The 21,271-nt window shown below is 34.3% G+C and overlaps 1 long non-coding RNA gene across 8 annotated transcripts; it reads right to left on the bottom strand.

Moving 5' to 3' along the window:
* Positions 1-699: 699 nt before the first annotated feature.
* Positions 700-17,208, bottom strand: LOC148779196 (uncharacterized). Of its 8 annotated transcripts, XR_016047155.1 has the most exons (4): positions 16,801-17,206; positions 15,985-16,093; positions 12,475-12,511; positions 700-1,351 (listed from the first exon to the last, which is right to left on the bottom strand). It is a non-coding gene; the product is annotated as an uncharacterized LOC148779196 (long non-coding RNA). The 8 variants fall into 8 exon arrangements; XR_016047151.1 differs by having other exon boundaries at positions 15,985-17,208; XR_016047149.1 differs by lacking the exon at positions 12,475-12,511 and having other exon boundaries at positions 16,801-17,203.
* Between the last annotated feature and the right edge of the window lie 4,063 nt (positions 17,209-21,271).

The following is a 21,271-nucleotide window of genomic DNA, read 5'->3' as shown; positions in this document are numbered from 1 at the left end:
TGGAAAGAAATAAAATACTATCTACTAATTAAAGAAGAGATCGGTTAAGTTTGAAATTAACTACAAACCCATCGCAAAAACTTGCCCAGTGCTAGTGTGGGCACCTAGAAACTTTAGCATCACATGCTTGCCCACCAAGTGAAATTACTCTTCAAGATGGACTCTTAGAAATATTTGCTCAAAAAGCCTGCGACTTATAGCAGAGCTGCACAGTGGCTCCTCCTATTTAAATTTGACATCTAGTAAGATCAATGAAAGGGCATGCAATAGTCGATCACTTGGCAAGCCATCATATTCCCACTGAAAACCCCCTCCATGATGAGTTTTCTAAAAATAAAAAAATTATGCATTGAACAAGATCAGGACGAAATTGAGACATACACCCTCGACTTCGATAGAGCATTGAATGCGAATGGTTGTGGGGTGGGGGCGATCATCCATACCCCTGACAGTATCGTAATTCCCCGATCCCACAAATTGGAGTTCTCATGCACAAACAACATGGTAGAATATGAAGCATGCATTATTGTTTTAAAATTAGTATTGGGCTTCCACATCTTCTAATTAGATGTCATTGGAGACTCTCAGCTGGTAATTAACTAAAACACAGGTGAATGGAAGACAAAGGATGAGAAGTTAGTATCCTAACTGCAAGTTGTTGAATAATTAAAGTCATGGTGCACAAGGATCACTTTCAAATATATCCCAAGGGAAAAGAACCATTTTGCTGATGTGCTAGAGCAACTCAATTAAGCTATAGAGTAAGCAAGGGAGTTCCTTTCTTTATCGAATCAAACTTATTGTCCTGCACATGACCTTCAAGATGAGTGGGCATACAAGAATGCCGAATTTACCCGTTACCAAAGTTACTGCTTCGATCTCACGTGACCCAGGAGCTTAAGCCCCCCCCTGGTAAGGTTGAATTCTGAAGGAGTCATTGCAAAAATTCCATATGATGATGGATTACCACGGTATACTGAAATTTCTAATTACTTGAAGGATGATCATTGCCTGAAGTCACCACAAGTAAGGACAAGCAAATAATCAAGTTGATGGCAGGTCACTTTATACAAATTAACCACCATTGATGGGGTGATTAAGAGGTGCCATGATGCCATAGAAGATATAAATATTATGATCGAAATGCACGCAGGAGTTTGCGATGCAGATGTCAATTCACAAATGCTAGGCCATCAGATCCTTTATCAAGGGTATTATTGGGCAAGGATAGAGAGAGATTGCTACATTTTGTGAAAAAGTGCCACAAATGCCAAGTTCACTATTATCTAATCCACGCCCCCTTCATCGTCATTACATTCAAGTGCATTGTCATGGGCTCAAACATACCCCCCTGTGCAAGAAGCAACAAACATATATTCAAACGAACATCGAGAAACTACAACATATTGAGTTATAAAACTAAAGCGACACCTTATTCCTTAGTATATGGGCACAAAGCAGTCGTAACTTGAGTTGCTTGATGAAAAATGACTTAAACCCCTTGAGAATAGACAAAGCTATCAAAGAAGACCAACCAAATGACATGAAAAGAAGGTGAAAAGATAGTTCAAATTTGGAGACCTTGTCCAGCATAACATCTTTCTAGAAGCAGCATAAACACACCCCATGGGGAAGTTTAAACCTAATTGGGAAGGTCTTATGGCATATATGAGGTTCTTTCTAAGGGGGCATACCATCTCACCAGTTCAAAGGGAGAACAATTTACGGAGCTAGTGAATATGATGTATCTTAGAAAATATTCTAGGTGAACATTATAACCCGTGTTTAAAAATTTGGTGCTTTGATATGAAATCGGGCGATCTGGATCGGGTATCGTCCATGCCGTCTTGGATCCGACAAAAAAAGGGGGATCCAACCGAGTCCTTACCGTAATTCGCAGGGATGATATCACGGACCGAGCCTAATGTCACAAATCAATCTGACGTCATAGAACCGGTTTGCAACATCACATTTTTTTTTATTTTTTTTTTGGACTTTTGATATGCTAAAATAGTTTTTTTATATGTGGCCCCACACAAGGGCCCCTGCTGCACGCTCTATGCGGGGGCCAAAGAGAGAGCGTTTAAGCTTTAAGCAATTGCCTCCCATAGCGCGCGTAAATTAATTGAGAAAGTTAAATTTGTTAGCATATAGTATGCTAATTAAATTTGTTACTATATGGCATGCAAATTAATTAAATGACTATTATGGAAACTTTTGTTATCATATTATTATTATTATTATTAGGGAAAGGTTTAAATAGAGCCGAGGCTCCAAACAATCAAATTTGAGCCTACCTCAAAAATTTCACTAGAAGTTGTTTTGATGCTCAAAAATGTTCAAATCGATCATCTCGACATCCAGATGTATGGACATGAGAAAAACAATGTATTTCAAGTTTTGGAAATAGTGTATTTTGTAATGCATTTTTGAACGGTCAATTTTCAAGATTTTCAAGTTTCGATAGATATGTCGATCTATACTATTTTTGAAGCTTTAAACTTTATAAATAAATATGAAAATATATTTTAAGGCTTTCATAAAGATTTCCAATATTGAAACCACATTTCTCGAGATTATTTGATTGTAGGCTCTAATTTGATTGTTTAGAGCCTAGGCTATATACAAATCGCACCTTTATTATTATTATTATTATTATTATTATTATTATTATTATTATTATTATTATTATTATTATTATTGTTGTTGTTGTGCATATAATTAATTTGGTAATTAAATTTGTTACCATATGGCATGCAAATTAATTAAATGACTAATATGGAAACTGTATAGTAGGTTTTGTTACCAATTTTCTTTTGTACCTGTTATGTATGTTGCTGAGAGGTTTTTTTTTTTTTTTTTTAATTTGTTATCTTTATTTTCCATTTTTAAGTTAAAAATATTTTTTTTTAAATCTTGTTAATGTCATAAAATTAAAATTTATTGGAGGTTGTATTTTTGTTTTTAATTATATAATATGGAAGCATTTTTTAATAATTTTTGAATCATGTTTATTATAAAATTACAATTTATAATTATACATAGATAATTAAATCTTGTATCTTATTTATTAATTTATTTGTATTATAAATTATGTAATGTATTATTTTTTCTTATAGCTGCAAATAAGATTATCTAAATTAGATGATATTATAAGACAATTTAGACATGTTCTTATTTGTATACTAAAATAATTATAAAATATAAACCTACAAGTTCAATTTCAGTATATGATATTATAGTTAGTTAGGTTGTGATACTTTTGAATGAGTAAAGCGAATTAATAAATGTTTGATACTTTGATGTGATACTAATTTCACTTTATATGGAAAATTATTATTTTATGGAAGTGTTTTATGATATTTTTAAATTATTTTGATGCAATATTATAATACTATATTATAGTTAATAATTATGCATTCCAGACAAGAAAACAACATCTCAGTATTCACCTATTTTTAGAAAGTAATGAAAGTACGTAATGCACCACTCCTATTTTATTTTTGAAACTAAAGGAACACTATTTTTAGAGATTTATAGTGACTTTTTTGAAAAAATTTTGAGACAAAAATTGCAGATTCGGCCAAATCTCCGAACCGATCCACCAATCCGACACAGGTATGGGTGTGAACGATTCGGATCACCGATCCGCTTTTTTAAACATTGGTTAAAATAAATTTTTGTCGATGCAAGGGATTGAGATGTCATTTATGGTCCAACGAAATTGTATTGTTTTATCGGTTTCTCTTTATTTTTTTGTCTCAAAAAAAAAAGGGCGGGGGTTGAGTCATTTCCTTAATTTTTCCTTGAAAAAAAGGAGGTAATTAAAAAAAAAAAAAGGAAGAAAAACAAGGATGAGTCATTTCTCTTTTTTTTTCCCTTAAAAAAAAAAACAGGGTAATTTTTCCTTCAAGAAAAAGAGAAAAACCTTTTGAGAAAGTGGTAAAGAAAAAAAGGAAATAAAAGAGCAGTAGAAACATATGAATCATTTGCTAACATCTTTTCTTAAAATATTGAAAGGCCTTACTTGATGACTTGAATAGACAAGCTAAGTTTGAACCAAGAACGTAGCCTTTTTACTATTGTCTCACCGTAATAGTCACAGTAGCCAATCATGACCCTAAAAGCCTTGTGGCCACCATATTCATTTGCACATACACAACTTGAAAGAACTTGAAAGCATGTGTAGGAGCTTTGGAGCCCCTTCAATGGTTAATTATATTTGGTTTAAGGAGATGGTGGTCGATTCCTAACTTCATTGTCCAATGTTACATAGAGTTTGTAGTCTTTTAATATCTGTCCCACATGGTAGATAAGCAATCTGGTAGACGTTGTTGAAGTAGACATGCAATGCTATAATTGGTATTCTAAGGGTCTTGAATCCAAAAAAAGAAAGAGAGTAAAAGGAAGAAGAAGAAGAAGAGAAAAGATCGTCCGGAAAAAGAGAAGAAAAAAACAAAAAGGGAGACCCAAAAAAAAAAAAAAAAAAAAAAAAAAAAAGATAAAAAAAAAGAAAAGATAGGGCAAGCTTTCTACGGTTCCCCTGCAACATAAAACTTACATACTTCCTCTTATCCAACCGTCTATTCTGAATGGAGGGCTAAGATTGCCCCAATCACAATTGGACGTCCTTTATTAAACTTACACTAGCAAAAAACATAAAAAAACTAAAAATAAAATACTTTAAGACGTCATATCTAAGATCAAACGGTGAGTGGCTTTCTTGATCAAAATTGGACGGCTGGATGGTAGGGGAAAAATATATCTTCTATGCTATAAGAGAAGTATAGAAATTGGAAATATTTTTTTTAATATTTTTCGTTAGTGCGAGTTTAATAGAGGATTGGACGTCCAACATTTAGTGTCAAAATAGTTTATAGAAAAAAATTAAAAATAAAATAGTTTAGAGACGTGACATTGTGATTGGGGCAATCTTAGCCCTCCATTCAGAATGGACGGTTGGATTGGGGGAAGTATATAAGTTTTATACTGTAGGGGAAGCATAGAAAGCTTGCCCTAGAAAGGAAATCCCTAGAATTATTTGAAAGGTGCAGTTGGCATACGGACGCCTCTGTAGGTATAGAGGTATGGTGCCTTTCAAATTTTATCATGATATATAATTTTGATGTAAAATTTTATTAGGATTATCTTAAAATCTATTTTTATATTTAATTATAAAATTTTAAATTTAAAAATTGGTTAAAATCAAGTAGATCTATAAACATATGAAAATCTTGAAAATGGACGGTCTAGATAATATGTTGTAAAATACATTGTTTCTGAGACTTAAAATCATTTTATTTTTCATAGTCATACATCTCGACATCGAGATGATCAATCAAAGGGTTTTTCAATATTAAAACTACCTTTTGCGATGGATTTTTAAGGGACATATGTAGTTTTACCTATGAGGTAGCATCCCTAGATAAATTTTTTCCTTATTTGAATAATCTTCGGTGCCTTATAGTAAAGATGGAAACAAAATGTAGAGGCTACAAACTCCAAGTACTCTCGCACCAATGGTAAGAAAGTATCCCATCTTGTTCTTAAGCTGTACATGCTAAAATCCCTCAAGGGACTCAAGCTTTACTCATGAATTGCGCATGCACTTTATCACTTCCACTCATGAGACGGCCAAGTTTTTGTCACTAGATAACCTTATTCATATCCCACTCTTCCGGCCAATTTAACATAGCTGTGGTATTTGCAGAGGTATTTTATGTTAGGGAGGTGGTCAAGAACATTTTATCAACTCTATCAAGGAATAACACTAGCATAGACCATAGAGAAGAGAGAAGCATGATAATATATAGGAAAATGTTGTAACCATAAAAAATGTATAGTCCCAGATGCACCTCAAAAATTCATCGAAAAAGGTTGTTTTAATGTTTTTCAACCCTCTAATTAATCATCTCAACATCGAGATGTATGAATATTAAAAAAAAAAAAGATTTTAAGTTTAAAAAATAGTGCAGCTTGCAACACATTATCTAGACTGTCTATTTTCAAGGTTTTCATATGTTTATCGATCTATTGATTTTAACCATTGTTAGAGTTTAAAATTTTATAAGTAGATATGAAAATAGATTTTGAGATAATCCTAAAAAATTTTTATATCAAAATTACAATGTTATGATAAAATTTGGAGGTGGCTTAATTGGATTGTTTAAGGTTGCAACCTTATAGAAACCACACAATAATATATATGAAGGAAATTTAATATAGTTGTTTCCCTAAAAATAAAAAAAGAGAAAAATCATTAAAAAGGAGTTTTTTCTTTTTTTTAGGATACAAATTTTTTTTTAAGATCGTTGAATACTCACAAGCGAGTGACACAACCTAAGCTTATAGGTGTGTGGAGTGGTTATCATGCTATTTCCAAGACAAACCATTTCCTATAGTTTGAATATTTCATAATTTATTCGTATCTTTTATATTTTAAAATTTTTAATTTTGAAATTTTTTTCATTATTTTAAATATTTCAAATTTTTTTTTTTTTTATCATTTTCATCAAAAAAAAAAAAAAATCTTTTTCAAACTGAGTCCGAACATCTCACTTATCCATGATGAAATGGTTTCTACAAAACAGTAGCTCAAATGGCCACTGACCCATGGCACGTTTTCTAAAACCTTGAGATGAGGTTATCCTGGTTCATATCCCCTAATTATATATTCAAATGAGATACATAAAGTAATGAAATTCGCACATTCAAATGAGATACATAAATTCATATATATATATATATATATATATATATATATATATATATATATATATATATATATATATATATATATATATATATATATATATATATATATATATGAAAATACAGAGATTAGCCCACTAGCTCATATCAACATATGAGCTCAACGGCTCAGACTGATCTGAGCTGATCTAATGGTCACGACCTCATTTCGTATTTCAATTTCAATTTTTTTTATGAATCCAAATCACTTGAAATTTTAAACTTGCATTCTTAACAAATACGAGTATTTAATAAAAATATCAAGAAAGTAATTTGTAAGAAATAAATTGACTAAAATACCCCTGAAAAGTTTAGGGGGTATTTTGGTCAATTTATTTTTATAAATTATTTTTTAAAATATTTTTATTACATGCACCTTGATGACAAGAATGGAAGTCTAAAATTTCAAGTTATTTGAATTCGTAGAAAAAAATTAAAATTAAAATATAAAATGGGGTCGTGACCTTCAGATCGGCTCAGATTCAATTTAAACCGTTGGACTCATATGTTGATATGAGCTAGTGGGCTAATCTTAATTTTTTCCATATATATATATATATATATATATATATATATATATATATATATATATATATATATATATATATATATATAGATAAAAGCCATGACCAATTAACTTAGTGGATCGACTTATTGGATCTCCATTATTGATGAGCTTGCCCCTAGACTTGAGTTCTGCTTTAATCATCATCAAGAGCCATTCTTCAGTTCTCGCAAATGTTCCTCCAAGCATTAGCAGTAAAATCAGATCCCTAAACCTATATTCTTCTCTTTGATTTTATTAATCATCCACTAAATTTGTCCACTCAATTTCTTTCCATTTGGTTGACACTTGAATTTGTCCATTCAATCTCTTTCCATTTGGTTGACGCTTGAAAACTAAGGCTCTTGAGAACCTCCATTGATTTAATGAATCACAATTTTTGGAGCTGCTGGGACTTGTTATGATTAAACAAAGGAGAGAGAGAGACTAAGCAAAGCCTAGGCTTTACCTCTCCCAAAAACCTTTACTATTAAAGATAAAGTTCGTCTTTCTTCTAGTAAGATCGAGGTTCAATGGACCTAAGCTTCAAGGCCAAATAAGGACTTGGGCATTAGACACAGGTTTTTTATTACCAAATGACATGCATTTTAATCTTCTATTGCATTTGATTCAGGCCCCAACAGTATTATGAAAGTAAGACTATGTAACCCGGACAAGAGTATACCGTTTAAAATTTTCTTTTTCTTTATTTTCAACACCCGAATCAGTTACAAGTGACCCAAAGAATGATGCATCAAAACAAAAACACATTCATAACATAAATCTGATTTTATTTTTTTGGGTAAGTATAAATATGAAAATTACTTAACACTATGAATGAAATCAGGAAAGCATTAAATAAAGTAATTTTGAATACCTTGCCTAAGGTGTTCTCCCAAGACTTTGTATACCCTTCACTAGATTTTCTCCACCAATGGCGCACTGGATCTCGGTCTAACCTTATCTCATAGCTCGGGACACCTAGGCAAAACCTCTTGAGAGTATGATATAGGAAAGGTTTTTGATCAAGGTTCAACACATGAGAAAATCTCAACGCACATAGGCAAGGGCGTGGCCCGTTTAACTTGGGCATGCCTCCCTTAAGGTCTTCTACAATTAAACCCTAAGCTAAGTTGAGAGAGAGAGACATAAAGATGGGTTCCTACCCTAGTGTAGAGAGAGAGAGAGAGAGGCCAATCAAAAGGTGTAAAAAAAAAACCTCTCATAGAGAGCATTTATAATATAGAGGCTAGGGTTTTCCAATCATTATGAGACTCAGTTGTGACCTTTGATCATAAGAGGTTAGGTGTTTTGAGGTTAGGTTTTTGCCATCATTATAAGATTTAATTGTGATATTTGATCATGAAAACCTATGGGGTGAAGAGATCTCATCCATTTATTTTTTAGATCTGCCATCATGATTAAAAGAAATGAGGTGAAACCATTATCCCTCATTTTTCATCACTCCATTCCCAAATATTGTGTAGAGAACATACTATCTTTTTACAAATCAAATTCAATTCATTTCTACACTTTCCTATTTGAAATCAAACAAATTCTCTATATAATACTTTCATTTATTTTTCCAATTAATAAGGTGGCGTAGCACACCAGCCACACAAAAGGGCCAGAAGAAGGGAGTGTGGTGCCCGACATATAGATAGCCATGTGGGCCCCATGCCCTAACTAGTGGAGTTATTTGTGGTGGGCCAAAAGTCCTAATGGTCCCCACACCCTATACATGCTCTCGTAAGCCATTTAAATGGCCATGTAACTCTAATACATTAAACACAGTTGATAAACCTTTGTTCCGGCCGAAGCTTGAATTTCTGTGGAATTTCGGCCTTCTATGACCTATGATGCTACTTGATGTTGCTAAAGCACTTTGGTGGTCTCAGCGGATCATGCTATGATCCATCCATTCTTTTTTTGGGTGAAATGATCCACTCATTTTAGCTTAGGCATGAGGAGCATTTCCTTGATTCTCCATCTTTGTAGAGCTATGTGTTGCTTAATCCCTGAGGACTAGCAGCCCATGAGTTGTTTATACTCAACCTATGTCCTAATGGGCAGTCAAAATCACACTTCTAATTCACTTTCATTAGTCTTAAAGGGATTCTTACACCTGATTTCCCTTTTGGAACCTCATTACCCTTCTTCCTTCATCTTGGGGTAGGTATAACAAGGTTGCTCCAAATCCTAGTGCACTACCATGGTCCAACCTTGGTTTCAAGTTTTATCCTTGGCACATAAAGAATGCCTAACAAAAAGGAAGGAAGAAAGACATGCAATTACATGGACACATTTTACCCAAAGAGAAATTAACATGGCACAGGGCAGTCAAAATCACACTTCTAATTCACTTTCATTAGTCTTAAAGGGATTCTTACACCTGATTTCCCTTTTGGAACCTCATTACCCTTCTTCCTTCATCTTGGGGTAGGTATAACAAGGTTGCCCCAAATCCTAGTGCACTACCATGGTCCAACCTTGGTTTCAAGTTTTATCCTTGGCACATAAAGAATGCCTAACAAAAGGGAAGGAAGAAAGACATGCAATTACATGGACACATTTTACCCAAAGAGAAATTAACATGGCACAGGGCAGTCAAAATCACACTTCTAATTCACTTTCATTAGTCTTAAAGGGATTCTTACAACTGATTTCCCTTTTGGAACCTCATTACCCTTCTTCCTTCATCTTGGGGTAGGTATAACAAGGTTGCCCCAAATCCTAGTGCACTACCATGGTCCAACCTTGGTTTCAAGTTTTATCCTTGGCACATAAAGAATGCCTAACAAAAAGGAAGGAAGAAAGACATGCAATTACATGGACACATTTTACCCAAAGAGAAATTAACATGGCACAGGGCAGTCAAAATCACACTTCTAATTCACTTTCATTAGTCTTAAAGGGATTCTTACACCTGATTTCTCTTTTGGAACCTCATTACCCTTCTTCCTTCATCTTGGGGTAGGTATAACAAGGTTGCCCCAAATCCTAGTGCACTACCATGGTCCAACCCTGGTTTCAAGTTTTATCCTTGGCACATAAAGAATGCCTAACAAAAACGAAGGAAGAAAGACATGCAATTACATGGACACATTTTACCCAAAGAGAAATTAACATGGCACAGGCCAATAAGAGGCATGAAACATGAAATGGTTCCTACAACATGAAATTCACGTACTTACCCCTCAAATTCAAAATTTGCTGCATCAATGTCCGACAAAATCAAAACCACAAGTTCTGAGAAATACTTTCACAATCTACAAATTAAGTGTGCAATACATACAAGAGAGCAATAGATCTAAATTTAAGCAATAACAATCATTGTGTTAGCCTTGTTCCTCTAGAACACATCTAACACCATAACCACTCATGCCCAGGACTCGACCACAAATAAATAAGAGTTATTACTACAACACAAATAGGCAAGAACAAGATGAAGAATAAAAAAGAAAAGTAAAAAAAAAAGAAGACGAAAAAATAAACTTTCCTCAATAATCATTGAATTTATGAGAACATGTCTCAATTCGACTAATGAAAACCAGATCTATCTTGATTTGTTATGTTGAAGATGAAATCGAAGTTTGACCGCCCAACACAGCGATTGGCTCGATGCACAACTGTAAAAATCCCTCAATTGAAAGGTGGTAGCAACAAAGGCTGTACCCAAATTGTTTTAAAAAAAATTACAACTAGAAGATAGAGAAATTACTACTACAATTGTGACAACAATGGAGGAACAACAAAAAGCTTCCGAACCAGCTACCCCAAGAGCACAAGAATAACAATTTGGGTATGGTATAGCAAGCAAGAGGAATGAGCAGAGGATGGGTGGGAAACCAGATGGCTGGTTGAATGGAGAAAGAGTGCTGAACATGGACAAGAAAAGATGAAAAGCCCCTTAAGTTTCAATACCTTTTACAACTCCTTTAGGAAATATACTTGGATGTGGGAAAAAATGGAAGATCATTATGCTCATCACTTCATTACGTCTTTGTTTTGCCTATCCTAAGGGGATGCTCTTAATGTGCTTTTCATTCTTTCTATTTCTAATTCAGCTTGCAATAGACTCCTTTGATTAATTAAAATTAAACAAAACAAATTAAATTGTAATCACTCAATAAAAGGGAAGGCTTAGAGAATTATTATATTGCAGTCAATCTCCATTAAGTGTAATCATTCAAAAAAACAAAAACAAGACTTATTTATTGTTCAAACTTATTAAAAGAAAAAAAGAGAAAGAAAACAATAAAAAAATAATTAATAAATAACGCTATCATTTTCTCTCATGCATTACCAATGGACGGAGTCGTTTTGCTCGCAGTTCTCTTCCAGTGGCTTTCTTTTTTCACCTTGTCAAATAGAGGAGGGTCATCAGCAAATCCATCTGATTTGTTCACGATTTTATGTAATGCTTCTCACTCCTTACTCAATTTTTCTTTCTTGCAAATTTCCCAGTCATATGGCTCTTTCCATTGTGATGCTTCTTCGTTCAATACCCAACCTCGAATTCAAGTTTGTGGATACTCTCCCTATACTTTTTGAGACTATCAACTAACTACCTAACCTGACTGTAGGCAAAATTCTACCCTTTGCAACAATCTTATCTTTTGGAAGAGATTCATAAAATGGAGGCACATGATTCAACCAAAATTTCAATCATACATTTCTAGCAGTGGCTTTACCTTATGGAAAAGGGTTGCATGGCACACAAATAGCCTAAATTCAAGAATGCCAAGCCATTACTAATTTCATCGTGTTCCCTTCACTATGAATAGAGTGAGAAAACTGAATAGGAATGATAGCCCTTATTATATCTTGAGCCATACCAAATTGATGGGCACAATACTCGGTAGATAGGAAATAATTTCTTAGGAACTATACAAAAGTAGTTGGAGCCCTCAAAAGGAATGAAAATAGATTGGCATTTATGAGGGGGCACTAACATCCATGTCAAATCACCTAATTCGTCCACCCGTCACCTATAATGGTCAACCAACCTTTCCCCCTTATTGTGAGTTGCTAGCAGACTATCTCTTATGAAATGAGATCTCAAGGGAAGATTAAGGGTCGAAAAATAAGCATACACATAAGTCTGTAAAAGTAAAAAATAAATATACAAAACCAAAAAAAAAAAAGATAAAAAGGGGAAATGATAAGATATCAGTTACCTGTAGAAAAATGGCACACCCAGCAAAGTTAGTTTCCCTGCATTTAACTCTTTGTATTAAGCTCAGCCAAATAGATGGGACCAAAGACTTTGAACTATCTTTGCATGACAACAAGAAACGTAAGGGATATAAAGTTTATGGGATTTGTTGGGCAATAAGACTTCCCCAATTAAGCAAAAGGCAAGTTCCACAACATAATGTTCCTGATGATCATAATGGGTTCTAGAACAAATCTTGCTTAGAGCATCTAGTTTTACCATCTCACCACTACTGACAAATTTCTGCGTAAGCAATCCCTTAAATACTTTGAAGTATTCCTGATAGCTATGTTCTAGTTATGGAAAGCGAATGGGATCATTATAACTCAAACTTAAAATTCTTGTTGCTTCTTTCATTAGGATGGTATATTCACTAGGTTTTAGCCAAAATGTCGAGGTGTAGGCACACCATCTCTCAGATATCACCTGAATGACATGCCAATTTATAAAAATATTTACAGGCAACAAGAGGGCTAAACCATATCTCTATAGCTCCTTACTGTGACATGGACATATGTCATCCACCCACTTCTTCAGCCAATGGAAACTAGAACTCCTATAACGCAGTCTTGAGAGGGGACAATCGCACAATAAATACGAGTATATCATGTAGGGCATAAAAGTGAGGACAAAAAAAGCGAGCTAAAATAAAAATAATAATAGAGTACAAAATTACAGTGTAAGAAGAAGAGGGATCATTAGAGTAACACGATCATTGAAAAGGGTATAACATATGTGTTTACTTTTCGGCAACATAAAAAAGGAACATTAAAATTAAAAGTCACCATCTTCAATATCAATCATCCTTTCCTCGAGGGCTACTGTGTTACGAACTAAGATAGGAAAAATAATATTAAAAACAAACTTAAAAAATCTTTACATTTGGTTTTATAAAGGTTTATCATGAAAATAAAGGAATGATTCAAAGTTGTGCCCCATTTGTTGTGCTATTCGAAACAATGCCTTAGTTGAGGTGCAATTCAAATTGCACCTCATATAATGATGCTCCTTCTAGTTGTACCCTCGCACTTTAAAATATGAAATTCCACAAAAACTCTTAAGCTAAGTTAAAGATGAGAAATTAAAAGGCAATTAATATGACGACATTCTAATATTAATCTTAAAGTTCTATATCAACAATTTGATACCAATTCTCAATTTTCAAGGAGCACACCAAAGTCTTGATGGGATCTGGAGGTTGTCATAAGAACCGGGATGGTTTGGTCACCATGCGAAAAGCACCACATTTAGTTTTTAAGTACTGCATCATAATCTTGATGAGACTTAGAGGTCGTCATAAGCTCTAGGATGGTTTGATCAATATATAAAAATGTAGACACCCCCCTCAAAATTCTGGCCAAGGGAATTTCTAGAAGCCCTGATTCTAAGTCCTAAGGACCACAATACCCCTAGTGATCCATAGCGATCCTAAAACCTTAGAATTGTCCCACAGTTACCTAAAACCTATCCCAGTACCCTCAAATAATTACTTTAGACACCCATGAGCTTTAGGAACCCATAAAATTGACCCGAACATCAGTCTGACACCTAGAAACCTAAAACTGAGACACTGACTTCCTTGCCTTCTAGACCCCTAAAAAGTACCTCATATTTGACCAGATTTGATTTAAAATTATAGAAGAGCTTTCTAATGATCAAAAAATCACATGAATCCGACTTACGGTTAGAAAACTATGCCCCGGAGATAATTGTTTAGAAAAATAACATTTTAGTCACCCTGCGCAACTCGACACCCATCACCGCATGTCAGGCTGTGTGACAGACTGCATGTCGCGTGGCCCGACAGGCCCGAGACATGCTAAAATGTGACCTAAGCCTATTTTGACTAGATTTTGGATCGGATTTGACTGGAATATTCTGAAAAAAAATGAAAAATAGCTTAATCTTAATCAAACTAGAACTAGGAGATTAGATCAACTAATGTCAAGCATAACCCTAGCTAAAACTTATAAATATGCCCTCTAAAATCTCAGGAAAACACACTAAAAATGCTAAAAAATCCATAAAAATTTAGCAAGAAAAATTCCCAGATAGTTAAGAAATTCTCCAAAAATTCTAGATAATTAGGAAGACCCTCTAGAAAGTTATAAAAAATCCAACATAATTTGAAAAAAGCCTAGATAATTTGGCACTTGTAATGTCTTTACTCTCTAGGTTGCCCAATCTTGTTTGCCTCCATTTTAACTTATGAATTATGCTTTGCGAAGATTGAACCATTCTAGGATTATGACAATGTAATCCAGTTAGTTTTCTTCTTGAGTGGTCCTATTTTGGGGCATATCATGCTTGAATATTATTCGTATCAAAGGTTTTTAGGAAGAAAAAACATCTGATGTGGATGAGTCTGAATTCCATTTTGAATCCAAAATGGGCAACAACATAGTTACTAGATCTGTATTTGGTTAGGTATGGCTACACAAATCTTGACTTCTCTTTGCTTTAGTGATGTTGTACATCTTGAATGTCAAGGGAGCCAAGAACTCCCAACAATGATATATTAGAAACTTCACAAAATATCTGAGGCCAGAAACTAGGAGTTTGTTGAGCATATACTGCTATTAGAGATGGAAAGACCGGTGGGAAGAGGAAAGACACCATTGGCATTGGTTAAGTCATGTTAACTTTTAGATTTAGAAAAATTCTTTTTCATGATAAAATTTGTTTAATAGATAAAAAGTGTGAGATGATTAGTAATGGACAAGGAAACATTAGTTTAATTACGATTTGCTTTGCTTTGGAAAAGTAGATTTGGAGGTGTTTTGAGATCTGATTGAATGACTACCAGTAAACCAAATTCATTGCATCACATTAAAAAGTGGCTTTCATCGCTAAAAGTATGAAGGTTTCTTTAAAAGATACCACATATAAAGGCACAATACAATCCAATTGACTAATATAGTTTAACAAGGGATAAAATAGTATTTAAGTATCTGCAAACCTCCTGGTCTGGTAGTTACATGTTTACAAAATGACCATGAAGATAAAAACATGCACTAGGGCAAACAAACATGCGACTTTGCCATGTCTTCTCCTCATTGCCATTTGCCTATCATACAGGTAACTTCTATCACACAGTGAACCAAATCTATACAATAATTTCCTCTTATTCAAGTAACTTTTCTTCTTTATTTTATTTTTGATAATACTGGTATTTTGCTTTACAATAAGAAAAGCACTTCTTAACATGCTTGTAAACCCTCTTTAAGAACAAACCAGACCTGAAATGTTATTTGGTGTTAAAATGTGTGATTAAAAACCCAGAAAAAAGAAAAAAAGAAAAAGAAAAAAAAGTTTCAACTTCTTACAGTTAGAGACATTAGTTGATGGTTGTAGGAACGATAGATAAGTAAATCCTTTTTCTCGTTTTTCCAGTAGGTTAAATTAGCCCCTCCATGTAAAAGTTATTTTCCAAGTAACAATTAGGAAGCAGCAAGAGATACAATTCGAATACCAGTTAGGCGGTGCCGGCTCAGAGGTGGGACCTGGTATGGCCATAGGATATATACGCCCGTATGGAAAGCGCGGCAGCAAGCAATATAAAGCTCCTTCATCACCAAGTTCTGTGTTTTTTTTAACACCATCATGGTTATTAATAGGGCTAGGAATCCTCATTAGATGAAGCCATGGCAACAAATCCACCAAGCAACTTTATTGCACCATAACATCAACCAAACTTTTAATCAGACATAAGAAAGATCAATTAACACTTACTACTCCGAGATATCAGAAAACAATAGTTAACCTCTAAAGTGAAACAATCAAGCAGGAATAATATCAAATCATTCATTTAGTAATCAGAAACCCAAAACAGGTGGTGCTAATAAATTACTAAAAATTGGAGGTAGATCTATGGCCACGTAAGAGAGAACTAACATGGTTCCCATAAAATAGTGAATAAAAAAATAAAAATAGATGACAGAATGGGAAAGGGAGTTGAACCTTCGAATGACATGGGAAAACCCTAAAATTTCAAAGCATGTATTACGGAGCCCTTACACAGAGACTCCCAATGCATTTTCCCACAGCTTTATTGAACCGTCATCTGATACAAGAAATCTTGGGGTAATTGTGAAACCCTAAATTTCTCTTTCTATCGACTCAGGCGCAGTTCAAGAAAGCTGTGGAAGAGTACAGAGAGAGTCATCATTCCAATCAAACCGAAATAATCTCCACCCTTTTCCAATGAGAGAGTGTGAGTGAGAGAGAGTGAGAGAGGTTGGTGGTCGTAAAGTCAAGAAAGAGAGATGGGTGACGAGAATTCTCTCACCTACGGGGATCAGAGAAGAAAGAGAACCGGCAGAATTCGCAATGATCAAAATCGGAGAGAGCGAGGGCGGTGGGGGAGAGATTGAACAGAATTGAAGAATCAGAACCCGAAGATGAGAGAGAGAGAGAGAGAAATAAGATGGAAAGGAAATGGAGTGATGGAAAAGAAGCAAGAAAGAAATGGGGAGAAAGACAAAGGAAGAGTGAAGTGAATTACCAGCCACTGGAAGGAAAAGAAAGAGAGAGAGAGAGAGAGAGGATAGAGAAAAGAGAAGCTACAAGGTGATCGGAATAGGTAGGGGGAGAGGAGGGTATTTATAGGAGTAGAGAGAAGGTTCGTGTGGCATAAATTTATAGACCTACGATTCCCAATCCCGAGAAGAATTTGGGGCAAGCAGTAAACCCTATTTTTTCCCAGTACACTGCTGCTGCCAGCGCCATCCAAATTAAAGATTGATTTTTATTATGATGAGAGAGAAAATGAGGGTAGAGAGAGAGGGCTCTTTCACCTATCCCCGTTGTTGTGTAGTGTAATACACTTTTTCCTGCATAAGACGACAAATTTGTAGGATGCTAACAATCTACTGTAATTTTTTTAGGAGTGCTGTTAAACTGTATAGCCAGGTGATATTTTTTTTTTTTTTTGGATATAAAGGGGTCATAATTATTATCGATAATTAGATTTGAAATTGAATTATTTACATTTTGATATGAGGAGGCCATAATTATTATTAACAATTAGATTTAAAATTGAAATAAATATTCCTATATGTTGGATTTTACATCTAATTGTTAAAAAGTGTATGCGACTTCTTTGTACCGAAATAAAATGGTCTCATAGTATACAATCTCTATTATTATTGTCCATTATAATGATGGAAAATCATGAAAAGTAAGTGGCCATTGGATTCGTTTGATTTAGACTCTTTATCAACACGCATTTTTTATACTAACGGAAACTATTGTCTAGATCAACAAATTTTTGTAATGGTCATTTTTGGAATACAAAAGTTTAATGTGCTCCATGTGATTAGGCTCAACTCCTACCAAAGGTAAGGCCCTCGCGCCATGAGTCACCCAAAAAAAAACAAAAGAATTATGGTCACAAGTCTTGTAGCAGCATATCTATTCGTGGCCCGCAATTATATTAGAGGGCGAGCTACATGACATTTTGCACCTCTGTATCCTATGGGGATCTACTCATTGGTTCAGGATTCAAAAAAAGATGTGGCGGAAGATTTACGCTGACTGCCAACTTAACACAACCTTTATCTTTTTTTTCCGACTTGGGATCAGCATAACCAGCTTGAGACCGGCCATGGCGGAGTTCACCATTTGATTTCACGGTGATAAAACTGACATTGACATCTTTTCAATGGTCATAAGGACTATAAAACATACTATGCCGACATCATTTCTATGGTCATATGGACCATAGAATATAAATTCCCATATCCTAACCTAGGGTTTTATCTCTTTTTCTTGGAGGGTAGGACCCGCTCACCCTCGTGGGTTTGGTGGAATGTTCCCCTGCCCTCAATTAATTAATCCAAATGATTCCATTCATGTCATTTTAATCCTTGTTTTTGTTGGGGTGAGTTGGCGAGCACGAACACATGCAAGCATGTGGGGTTGGGTCCCACACCACCCAAAAAAAAAAAAAAATTTCCCGCCAACCCTTTTTATTTAATTATTTTAATAAATATTCGAGCCCCAAATTTTGTAGGGGCCTCTTCCTTTTTGTTTGGTGACAAGAGGCCCGTTTTTCCGGAAGCAGGTCGTTTTGTCTTCCTAGGGTGGCAGACATCTTTGCTTGTACGACGTGAGAGTTTTTGGGTACCTCGAAATTTTATTTTTATTTTTTATTTTTGTAATGTAAGAGTTTTGGGTACCTATTTTTTTTTATATTTATAATGAAAAAATTTTTATTTTTGTTTTTGTTTTTGTTTTTTTTTTTTTTTGAGGAAAGAGGAAAATAAAAAATAAAAATTAGATATAGCATAGTGTCACGGGTTAAATTAATAGCTGGCAAACACTAAATTTAGCCTAATAAGCACTCCCATTTATAAGACTTTTGAATTATTTGGCCGACAGTGTTGGGGCCGGTCTTTTTGATTTAACCCGTTGTTGAGCCTTACGTCTCAACGCCCCTCCCTTTCGCATCTCCTCTTCCTTGCCTACCTATCTTCCTAATTATGGTTTAGGATGAATTCCAAACCATGCTTTCTTTGAGGTTTTAACCTAGAAAAACTTTATTATGAGGTTGTAACTTTATACTTTAGCAGTAAGATGCACCTCAAAAATCTAGTGGGAAAGAGTGTTTCAAAGTCGGAAACCTTCACATCCGTTATCTCAGTTTTGAGATATATGGATATAAAAGAAAAAAAAAAATTAAAGTTGTAAAAATAGTTTCCCTTGTAACGAGTTATTTGGACTCTCTTTTTGCATGATTTTTCAGGTGCTTATAGATTTACTAGATTTGCATTATTTTTTGAAATTTAAATTTCATAATTAAGGCTTAACATGGATTCACAAGCCATCATAAGATTTCGAGAACCAGAACTGCATCTTCTGTTAGAGTTTAGAGGTGTTCTTTAATTTTTATATAACATAAGGTGCGCATATTATAAACCTTATCAACAAATAGTGAGGTCAAGGTGTCCAATTTATACTCTAGAAGTATGGTGGACCTCTAAATTTTGCCTAGAGATGTTTTTCAAGCATTGGAAACTTTATGATGGCTTAAAAGTCTATTTATCCCTAATAATAAAATTTATAATTTCTAAAATAATATAGATTGGACATATCTATTAACACTTGGAAATTGTTTAAAAATAGACGATCTAGATAACTTATTACAATATAAACTATTTTTGGGATATGAAATTTTCTTTCTTCATATCTATACATCTCGAGATCGAGAAGAGCGGGGTTTTCCAACTTCAAAACACTCTCTACTAGAGGATTTCCGAGGTGCACCTTAGGTCAATAGAACAAGATTGAAAACTTACATGGACTTTTTCTTTATAGCGACTAAGAATGCATATTTATTACCTATCACTAAAACTCTAACTCATTAGTTAAATAAGCCCTCATCTTATAACACGTTCAATTGCTAGTAATTTTTTAGTGGGTGAAGTGCCTTCTTATATGCAGTTAAGAGGAACATAGGAAACTACTCCTATATTAAATATAGGAAAATTGTTTCATGCGAGCTGGATTGTATTTCTACATATGCGTCTAGAAAGTGTAAAAAATCGATTTTAAAGATGGTTGCAAGTAGGTGTTTCATCTAAAAATAATGAAAAATAACAATCCAAATATTTTCTTACTAGAAATATTATTTTTAATTTTTAAAATTTATTTATTTTTCATAGTCATGATCTCCACATTAGAGATTACATGTCGTTAATAATTAAGTCTTAAAATCCATCTCAAACATAGATTTATTAGCTGGTCGGAATTTCTGCATATGCGGGCTTGGCCGCATAGAAACCAGGTCCTTAAAAAGATTTAAAAAAAAAGGAAAAAAAAAGTTCCTTTTACACTGGTCATATGAGGAAAATGTGAGCCCGAACTAAGCTTCAAAACATAAAGTTTTCAACACAGGAGAAGAACCAATTCTGCTTCTTATGTGTTGCCTACGATGACTAGCGACTAGCGCACACACATGGTTTTCTTTGTAGCTAGTGTGACCAGCAAACTATAGCTCAAAAGCCAATGAGCAACGGCTAGTGTGAAAGCCGTTGCATATTAGCGCATCCATTTTTTTTTGCTTGTCTTTAGCTCAAAAGCCTAGGTGATTTCAATTCGCAGACGATAATTAGCATTTACAGAGCTTATTAGAAATATTTAAGCCTGTCGCTCTTGAGTCTCATGATGTCCCAATTTTATAGTGACTAGAGCTTTCATGGTTGACTTTTCAAAATTGCACAATGTGTTCGCGTGCTTTCAATAAAAAAATGGAGCATGCTGCTTTCTAATATCTAAAGCTTTACAGGCACTTTGGGGATTGTGACCTATCTTATGGATTAATAATACATAACATAGAAACAGAAATAACTAAATTTCGGTTGTTTGCATATGTAGCAATGTGCCACAGTCTTAATATTATATGATTCAACTGTGTGTGTGTATAACCCCTATCAGTAGGAACCTACACACTTCAACTTAATACTTATTATGCCTTGGGTAAAATTTCCATTTTCAAAACTGTTTCTTTTATATACGCTGGCTAAGAATAATCTTACTCACACTAAGTTGGGAGGAGGATGCAAGAATGGGCTCAAGGCAAGGTGGCTAGGGTAGCGAGGCTATGCAATATGATGTATTGAGTTCTATTATCATGGGTAGAAGTCTATGCCCCAATTATCCATATTAAAAAAAAAAAAGAAGAAAAAAAAAAAAAGAAAAGAAAAGGGACAAGAAAAAAAATGGGAGGATACCCATTAATGGGGAATATCTATTCTTTA

The sequence above is a fragment of the Amborella trichopoda genome, chromosome 13 (genome assembly GCF_054954075.1).
Source record: "Amborella trichopoda isolate Santa Cruz 75 chromosome 13, AtrichopodaSantaCruz75HAP2 v2.0, whole genome shotgun sequence".
Classification (NCBI taxonomy): Eukaryota; Viridiplantae; Streptophyta; class Magnoliopsida; order Amborellales; family Amborellaceae; genus Amborella; species Amborella trichopoda.
Note: the sequence above shows the minus strand (reverse complement) of the source record. Positions and strands in the feature narration are given on the sequence as shown.